This window comes from Oreochromis niloticus, linkage group LG19 (assembly GCF_001858045.2).
Source record: "Oreochromis niloticus isolate F11D_XX linkage group LG19, O_niloticus_UMD_NMBU, whole genome shotgun sequence".
NCBI lineage: Eukaryota > Metazoa > Chordata > Actinopteri > Cichliformes > Cichlidae > Oreochromis > Oreochromis niloticus.
In genome coordinates, this window is record NC_031983.2 from 405,948 (window position 1) to 414,651 (window position 8,704).

The 8,704-nt window shown below is 36.7% G+C and overlaps 1 long non-coding RNA gene across 1 annotated transcript; it reads right to left on the reverse strand.

Moving 5' to 3' along the window:
- Positions 1–1,568: 1,568 nt before the first annotated feature.
- On the reverse strand, positions 1,569–3,795 carry LOC109195915 (uncharacterized). The gene is made up of 3 exons (XR_002057359.2): positions 3,379–3,795; positions 2,466–2,494; positions 1,569–2,070 (listed from the first exon to the last, which is right to left on the reverse strand). It is a non-coding gene; the product is annotated as an uncharacterized LOC109195915 (long non-coding RNA).
- Positions 3,796–8,704: the final 4,909 nt, after the last annotated feature.

Consider the following 8,704-nt stretch of genomic DNA (forward strand, 5'->3'; position numbering starts at 1 on the left):
TGTAAAACTATATCAGAAAGATCACAGGGAGCAACATTTGTTATTGCAGCATTTGATTGACATGAAAAAGCATCATTTGATGGAAGGAAACTTAATTCACTGCATAGTTCTTCAGTTGGTATATTAGGAGGTTCATTCTGATCTTCATATGATGTGAACTGAGTCATGTGGACTTCTTTTTGTTTCACCAGTGGTGCACAAACAGACATTTTAGAGATCTCAGTAAGATCAGTGGTTGTGTTTCTCCTTGGAGTAGAGGGGTTTGCTTCATCAATAGTTGTATCAGAGTGAGTAGGTGCCACAGCAGTGGCAGCTGTTGGTCTGCAGACTGTGTCTGTGATAGTATCACTCAGGTTGACTGTGCTCATACTGTAAAACTGCACAGGCTTCAGCTCATAGTTACAAGAAGGTGATATCTCCATCATTTCATAAGAATCTTGTAGCCTCTTAATCATGTCACTGAGGAGTGTAAAATTCAGCATCACAGCTGTACCACGATTACGTGACTGTAGTAGTAGAGAAAGACCACTGGGTGTTCTGGAGTGTGGATCAAAGAAACCATATTTGCCTGATGTGGATCTGAACACTGCGATACACAATCCACTCATAATCAGTAAGGCATACTGCACATCTGACAACAGGCAGCTCAGTCCTGCTTCTAAGCTGAGAAAGGTATCTACTGCTTCCTCTGGAGGTTCTTCAAATGTCCCATACCGGGAAGGCTGTGTCATGTCAACATGATACATAGACCTGCGAGCATCAACTTTGTCTGGCAGCTCATCGGTTGCCAAATGAATACTCTTGGGGAATCTTTTCTTGGCATCTTTGTACATCACATCACCTTTATCCAAGACCAGATTAAGGTCAGCTGTAGTCATGTTTTCATTCTCATGAAGGAATGCAAGAAATGTGAGTGAGTTACATGTGCACTGCTTGTTTCTGGAGTCTCCATATTTGGGATGTGCCTGGCTGTGAGATGCACAGACATGTGTTACAGAGGGCTGGTTTTCAAGGTTCACTCTTTCTGCATGAGATGGTCTTGCCACATCACTGTGATGGCCTCTTTTCACAATATCAGCATAACCCACCTGTGGGGCACTTGACACCTCAGGTTGGTCTCTATGGTTTACCTGATGTTCATTAAATTCATGCTGCAATCCAGTCTTTACAGCATCAGCATAGGATACCTGTTGTACATGTGCAGGAACATGTTGACCTGTCTGTTTGACACCATCAGCATTGGTCTTTGCAGACACACTGTCTTCTGCAGAGCCCTTAGGAAAATCACACTCAGCTTGTTCACATGTTGGCCCACTGTGAAACTCATGGAACTTCTTCCAGCGTTGTTTTGCAGCTTGTGACTTTTTCTGCTTTCTTGGCATTTTTACACAAGTGTTTCTTAGTCTTTAGAAAATATGTTCATAAAATAAGAGTGGCACACAGCAGGAGATGTTTTCTTTGTCTTTATATTTCAGTTTTTATTTCTCAGAAACAGATGTCTTTGTTTATTTGACAGTTTGTCAGTTGAGAGAATAATATGCACTCTCTTTATTGGCTTGGCACAACTTAGCAGCAAGCCCAGAATGAAAAACAGGTAGAGAGAAAATTTAGAAGAGAGAATAGACAGAGCAGGAGAGACACGGCTGGGAAATCACAATCAAACCGTGAATTAGAGTTTTCTTTATTTGTTCAGTTTGTTCTCAGGTAGAGGCAATATGCACTCTTTATTGCTTTAATGGCTTGGCATTATTCAGCAGCAAGCCAGGAGTGAAAAACAGGTAGAGAGAAAATTTAGCAGAGAGAACAGACAGAGCAGGAAAGACACGGCTGGGAAATCCCAATTAAACCGTGAATTAGAGTTCCTTCGAACTCTAAAATTAGAGACGCGGCTTTGAAATCAAACCGCAATAAGATTCTTGGTTTGGCAAAATTTCTCACAAACCACAGGGTGAAATACAGATGGAAAGAAGGCAGAAACAACAGGTGGAGTAGGACAGAGGATAGAGGGGTTGGGGGGTTGGGATGTGAGAGAGAAGACTGGAGATCTGGTCCTTGTTCTTCTTCTGCACACTGTGAACAAAAAACAAGAAAAAAATAATAATTTTAATAAAACCATATCACATGGTAATTGTATGAACTAATTGAGACTACTGAAAAAGGACAAAACAAATATTCAAGCTAAACTGTTGTCGGCTGCCATGTGCAAAACGTTGCATAACTTGGCACTTTTTAAAAGAATAAATATTTAATAAAATTCAGCAATAATATTTTTAAACACAAATCTGACTACATAAATGTACGAAAAAATATTTTAGCCCAATTGTTAAGCTGCACTTATGTGTATTTATTATAAAATTGTGTTTAAAAGGTCTAGCACAAAGTTTGAACCCATCACTTTATAGCTTATATTAGTCAGATTATTTTTTTATTTTGGTCTACTTCTCTTACAGTATGTGCACACCTACCAGGCAAAGCACAGATGTGAGTCAAGTTCCTGAAAGTGTAAGACGAGAAATAATATGTTAGTTGTCTGTACAGTGTTATCAGACTAACAGAAATACAAAACCCACACGACATGATACACTGAACTTATAGTCAGCAGGGTAATTATAGAGTAATATACCAGCTGATACAGCAGCCATTTTATAATTCAAACTAATTAACTGAAGTATTTCCACTTATGTAAGGCTACTGTTACTAGCCTTAGCATTGCTGCTAGCGCTAGCATTCCTGCTAACGTTAGCACTTCAGTTAGTGTTAGCACTGCTGCTAGCGCTAACACCCTTATTGTTAAAACTGAGCCACAATGGCAATAATAAAACTCATTTGTTACTTTTGTCTCACTGACTGCCAATAAATATCACAGGAATATCACAGTAATATTCTTATTTTTAGTTAACAACTGCTAAGGCTAGTGTTAGCACTATAGCTAGCGTTAGCATTGTTGCTAGCATTAGCATTGAAGCTAGCGTTAGCACGGCTGCTAACAGCAAAAGTCATAAAGCACTCTTACTGTTAAAACTAAGCCACAATGGCAATAATAAAGCTCATTTGTTACTTTTGTCTCACTGACAGGAATATTCGTTTTGTCAGTTAACAACTGCTAACGCTAGTGTTAGCACTATAGCTAACGTTAGGATTGCTGCTAGCGTTAGCATCGCTGCTAGCATTAGCATTGAAGCTAGCCTTAGCACTGCTGCTAACAGCAAAACGTCATAAACAAAAATAAATGATAGTGAAGGTTATTCTTTATTTTCTTTCTTTATTCTTTGAACTCTTTTAAACTCTGTTGGACTTGATATGTGAGTTTAAATGTCAAACATGTATTTTTACCATCATAAAAATAAAACAGTGCAGTACTGAGTGTACTGTACTTACCACAGCAGAGAGCAAAGCGGAATGACGACAGTTGGTTCAGTGATGGGTTGAAAACAGATGAGGCATTCAGGTGGTGCTTGGAAATTTGACCATCAGTTTGAACATCAATAATGAGTATATACATGTCTGTGTGTTAGTCTCTGTGTGTGAGAGACATAGAGAGATAGAGGGAACAAATACACTAGACTAGTGTACAAATTGGTACTTTTTGTATAAGCGAATGAGTGACATACAGAAAAATATGGCAACTGGTATTACATAAGCAAATAAAAAGTATTTCATCTTGAACTGTTTTGTGGGTTTTATTTTAAGACTACTTTAAGTTTGTTAGTGGGGAGATAAACTATACAGACTATAAACAGAGACATTAAATGAGATTAGATTAGTTAAACATTAGTTAAAATGTGGTAAAATCAACTACAGACAGGTAGATGCTGTAAGCTTTAATTATCCAGTCAGAAATGGATGATTTTAAAGTCATCAACTGTACCTATTATTGTACCTTATTGTACCTATTGAAAAAGTTAATCTTACTACAACTGCTTAGATGCAGCAGACATTTTTAGGTTTAACCTTGGCAGAGTGAGAGAGAGCTCGTTAAGCAGGCAGGTGTGAGCCTGGTTGCTATAGTGACTGCACCCAATGGCTCCATACACACACACACAGACATGCACCTCACTTTTGCTGCTTAAAATGAACAGAAAAGTCAGCCCCAAACAAATCGTTCCCAAATGAAAAGTATACATTGTATTGACAAAATTCTTTCACTGTGAGCGGCAGCAATGTCGAGTCTATCAATTTCTCAGTTTTCATGCCTGTGGAGTTTATTATATGGACGTGGTGACAGTGGAAAGACACCATGCTCTTCTGATTTTGAAACAAACCTTCTGAGCCATTTTAACATTAGAGTCTATGGAAGAGTAGGAGGGAGGAGGCTTTGCTTTGGTGACATTTATGAAAGAACCATAACACCTAGTACAATAGTAAACACACTGGATGAAAGAGGACAGCAATGGCTATGTTTTGAGGGTAAAATCATACCTGTAAAGCAAACGCTGCAGACACAGCAGCAGTTTTAAAAAAGATATTAGGATTAATTTTTTCGCTCCTCTCACTCTACCAGTTGAGGCGTCTCACTCTAGCAGCAACATTCCGTCCCATACACACCCATTATAAACTCTGAAACGGCTGAAAAAACATCATGAAACTTAAACTAGAACTGAAGAAAAAGTATAACAGATATTGAAAAGATAAATACAAGTTGAATAGTTGAATGTCTTGTCTTCGTTTTAAAGATTGAATGGTGGCTCTATGTCAACGTATGTGGAAGTAGTAGGAGTTTAAAAATGAGTAAGTTGAATGAGGATTTGAAGGGTCTCCCAATTGAAATACATGGGAAATTTTTGTTGAAAAGAGTTGAATAAAATTAAAAATATAAATGTTAAAAATGAGAAAAATAGAAGCAGTCATGTCCAAAAGAAGAGGAATCTAACGGTGTTTGAATGGTTTTTCTAAGTTGAACGGTTTTGAAGTAGTGGGACTATAAAAAACGTACGGAATAGATAACAATAATAATAATAAAATAGAATAATAAAGATTAGAAGAACAATACTGTGAATGCTTTTACAAGCATTGACACTAATAATAAAATAGAATAATAAAGATTAGAAGAACAACACTGTGAATGCTTTTACAAGCATTCACACTAGCTAGAAAGTGCATTTTCTGAAGAAACTGCAGTTTGAATGCTTGAATCTGAATGTATGCACTGAAATAAATTAATTGCTGAATTCAAGTTAAAAATGTTGAATAAAATGAAAAATACAGAAATTTTCGCCTGAAAACAAAAGTGCTGAACTGCTAAAAGCTAAAATCCACAGAGAAGAAGTTGGAAAATAGTTGAAAATGTTTTTAATTGTAAATTAGAAAAACCTAAGAAATGAGAAAAGAAAATTTTGACTCAGAAAACATCTGAATGAATATTAAAAGTTCATATTCTTTGAATCACTGAATGACTAAAATGTGATCCCTCTTCTTGGATCCACACAGTTTACAAGGTTTACTCTGAGCTCTGAAAGACACGCTGTTGGAAAGAGAAGAACGATGCCTACGTTTTGAGGGTAAAATGATGGCTGTAGAGCAAACACTGTGGACACAGCAGCAGTTGAAAGAGAAGTGTTTAAGATGAATCTTGGCACAGTGAGAGAGAGAGCTCGTTAGGCAGGCAGGTGTGAGCCTGGTTGCTATAGTGACTGCACCCAATGGCTCCATACACACGCGCACAGACATGCACCTCACTTTTGCTGCTTAAAATGAACTGAAAAGTCAGGCCAAAACAAATCGCTCCCAAATGAAAAGTACAGGTCCTATTGACGAAATTCTTTCACCGTGAGCGACAGCCACATCTAGTCTACTGAATTCTCAGTTTTCATGGCTGTGGAGCTTATTATATGGACGTGGTGACAGTGGAAAGACACCATGCTCTTCTGATTTTCAAACGAACCTTCTGAGCCATTTTAACATTAGAGTCTATGGAAGAGTTGGAGGGAGGAGGCTGTGCTTTGGTGACATTTATGAAAGAACCATAACACCTAGTACAATAGTAAACACATTGGATGAAAGAGGACAGCGATGGCTACGTTTTGAGGGTAAAATCATACCTGTAGAGCAAATGCTGTGGACACAGCAGCAGTTTTAAAAAAGATTTTAGGATTAATTTTCTTGCTCTTCTCACTCTAGCAGTTGAGCTGTCTCACTCTAGCCCCAACATTCCATCCCATACACACCCATTATAAACTCTGAAACGGCTGAAAAAACATCATGAAACTTAAACTGGAACTGAAGAAAAAGTATAATAGATATTGAAAAGATAAATACAAGTTGAATAGTTGAATGTCTTGTCTTCGTTTTAAAGTTTGAATGCAGGCTCTATGTCAACGTATGTGGAAGTAATAAGAGTTTAAAAATGAGTAAGTTGAATGAGTATTTGAAGGGTCTCCCCATTGAAATACATGGGAAATTTTTGTTGAAAAAAGTTGAATAATTTTAAAAATATAAATGTTATAAATGAGAAAAATACAAGCAGTCATGTCCAAAAGAAGAGGAATCTAATGGTGTTTGAATGGTTTTTCTAAGTTGAACGGTTTTGAAGGAATTAGATGCCAAAAAACGTACGGAATATATAATAATAATAAAGATTAGACGAACAATACTGTGAATGCTTTTACAAGCATTCACACTAACTAGAAAGTGCATTTTCTGAAGAAACTGCAGTGTGAATGCTTGAATCTGAATGTATGCATTGAAATAAATTAATTGCTGAATTTTGACTTAAAAATTTTGAATGAGATGAAAAATACAGAAATTTTCGCCTGAAAACAAAAGTGCTGAACTGCTAAAAGCTAAAATCCACAGAGAAGAAGTTGGAAAATAGTTGAAAATGTTTTAATTGTAAATTAGAAAAACCTAAGAAATGAGAAAAGAAAATTTAGAGTCAGGAAACAACTGAATGAATATTAAAAGTTCATATTCTTTGAATCACTGAATGACTAAAATGTGATCCCTCCACTTGGATCCACACAGTTTACAAGGTTTACATCTCTGAGCTCTGAAAGACACACTGTTGGAAAGAGAAGAACGATGGCGACGTTTTGAGGGTAAAATGATGGCTGTAGAGCAAACACTGTGGACACAGCAGCAGTTGAAAGAGAAGTGTTTAAGATTAATCTTGGCACAGTGAGAGACAGAGCTCGTTAGGCAGGCAGGTGTGAGCCTGGTTGCTATAGTGACTGCACCCAATGGCTCCATACACACGCACACAGACATGCACCTCACTTTTGCTGCTTAAAATGAACAGAAAAGTCAGGTCGAAACAAATCGTTCCCAAATGAAAAGTACAGGTCGTATTGACATAATTCTTTCACCGTGAGCGGCAGCAATGTCCAGTCTACCTAATTCTCAGTTTTCATGCCTGTGGAGTTTATTATATGGACGTGGTTACAGTGTAAAGACAGCCTGTACTTCTGGTTTTCAAACGAACCTTCTGAGCCATTTTAACATTAGAGTCTATGGAGGAGTTGGAGGGAGGAGGCTGTGCATTGGTGACATTTATGACAGAACCATAACACCTAGTACAATAGTAAACACACTGGATGAAAGAGGACAGCGATGGCTACGTTTTGAGGGTAAAATCATCCCTGTAGATCAAACGCTGCGGACACAGCAGCAGTTTTAAAAAATATTTTAAGATTAATTTTTTCGCTCCTCTCACTCTGGGAGTTGAGCTGTCTCACTCTAGCCCCAACATTCCGTCCCATACACACCCATTATAAACTCTGAAAGGGCTGAAAAATCATCATGAAACTTAAACTGGAACTGAAGAAAAAGTATAATAGATATTGAAAAGATAAATACAAGTTGAATAGTTGAATGTCTTGTCTTCGTTTTAAAGTTTGAATGGTGGATCTACATCAACGTATGTGGAAGTAGATACAGTTTAAAGAGGAGTAAGTTGAAGGAGAATTTGAAGGGTCTCCCCATTGAAATACATGGGAAATTTTTGTTGAAAAAAGTTGAATAATTTTAAAAATATAAATGTTATAAATGAGAAAAATACAAGCAGTCATGTCCAAAAGAAGAGGAATCTAATGGTGTTTGAATGGTTTTTCTAAGTTGAACGGTTTTGAAGGAGATAGAGTACAAAAAACGTACGGAATATATAAAAATAATAATAAAATAGAAGAATAAAGATTAGAAGAACAATACTGTGAATGCTTTTACAAGCATTCACACTAATAAAGATTACAACAACAATACTGTGAATGCTTTTACAAGCATTCACACTAATAAAGATTAGAAGAACAATACTGTGAATGCTTTTACAAGCATTCACACTAATAATAATAATAAAGATTACAACAACAATACTGTGAATGCTTTTACAAGCATTCACACTAACTAGAAAGTGCATTTTCTGAAGAAACTGCAGTGTGAATGCTTGAATCTGAATGTATGCACTGAAATGAATGAATTGCTGAATTTTAAGTTAAAAATGTTGAATGAGATGAAAACTACAGAAATTTTCACCTGAAAACAAAAGTGCTGAACTGCTAAAAGCTGACAAGCACAGAGAAGAAGTTGGAAAATAGCTGAAAATGTTATAAATGTAAATTAGAAAAAGATGAGTAATGAGAAAAGAAAATTTAGAGTCAGAAAACATCTGAATGAATATTAAAAGTTCAAATTCTTTGAATCACTGAATGACTAAAATGTGATCCCTCCACTTGGATCCAAACAGTTTAAAAACTTTACATCTCTGAGCTTTGAA